This window comes from Moschus berezovskii, chromosome 14, assembly GCF_049115385.1.
Source record: "Moschus berezovskii isolate FMDL1 chromosome 14, NW_MosBer_1.0, whole genome shotgun sequence".
Taxonomy (NCBI): domain Eukaryota; kingdom Metazoa; phylum Chordata; class Mammalia; order Artiodactyla; family Moschidae; genus Moschus; species Moschus berezovskii.
In genome coordinates, this window is record NC_142473.1 from 48,733,780 (window position 1) to 48,735,000 (window position 1,221).

Here is a 1,221-nt window from a genome sequence, read left to right on the forward strand (position 1 = left end):
TGACTGCCTGACCTAAACCAGCTCCAACCCAGTTGCTGTCTACCTCCTGTTTTGTTTCCTTCAAAGGTCTTATCCTGATCTCAAACCGCTCTGTGTCTGGATTTGGTTCCCACTGCAACGTAAGCTCCTGAGGGCAGGGACCTTGTCTGTCTTGGTCGCTGCTGGATTCCCAGCACTCCGGTTGTAACTGGCACATACAAGGTGATTGGCAGTTACTGTTTGGTTGAGCGAAAGAGTGAATGAATGCCTCAAATCCTAGCATCAGCAGGCTCTGGGGAGCCATTAAGATCTGGTGGGGATCCTGGCTTTGCTGCCATTTCCCTTGGACAACCCGGCTTCTTCTTTCACTTGCCAAGTCTTCCTCCCAAACCTGCTGGTTGGCTAATCCTGAAGAACTGGGAGAAGCAGGAAACACATGTGGTTCCTGCCCTGAGGGGCTCAAAGCCTAATTGGGAAACAAGTCCCAGGATGAGAAGTGAAGACCAGTTCTCTGAGTCAGAGTTTGAACACAGCAGGGCAGAGGATGGAAAGGTAGGAGTGAAGGGACTGGGGCCAGCTCTAGGCCTAACTCTGCTGTGTGACCTCAGGCCAGTCGCTGAACCTCTCTGCTCCTCAGTTTCCTCATCAGGAAGGCAGATCACAGTCAAAGTCAGCCTTGGAGCTTATGGATTCCCATTTTAGAGATGGGCAGGCTGAGGCCCAGAGTGGGCTCTTCTTGTCCAGAGTCATAGGGTGAGTGAGTGGCCAAGCCAAGACCCGTGCCCAAACCAGGGGCTGTGTATTTCAGTGAGATGCCAGACCTCTGCTCCCATCTGCCATCAGCCACCTGAACCATTCCAGATTCTCCAGGGGTCCCGTTGGCATCCTGTCCTCATCCCGCAGCTCACAGAAAGAGCTGAGAGTCCTGAGCATATGCCTCCTTCCCTCGCAGCAGGTGGGAACCACGTCTGAGTGAAGGCTTCTCCAGTCAGGAGCCCCTTGGGCCTGGCCAGGAGACAGCTGGACAGCAACCCGCTGCCAATCCCCAGATTTTGTACGAACAAAGCCTTGTGTCTATGGGAAAGACCCCTCACAAACCAGCCTGGCTCAGACCCTTTCTGCCTTCTGTTCTGACACCCCTGGGAGCTTCCTCACTGAACCCTGGTGTCCACGTTCAGTGTAACCAACAGGTATTTACCAAGTGTCCACCTCATGTCAAGCATTGTGCTATTGGCTGGAGAT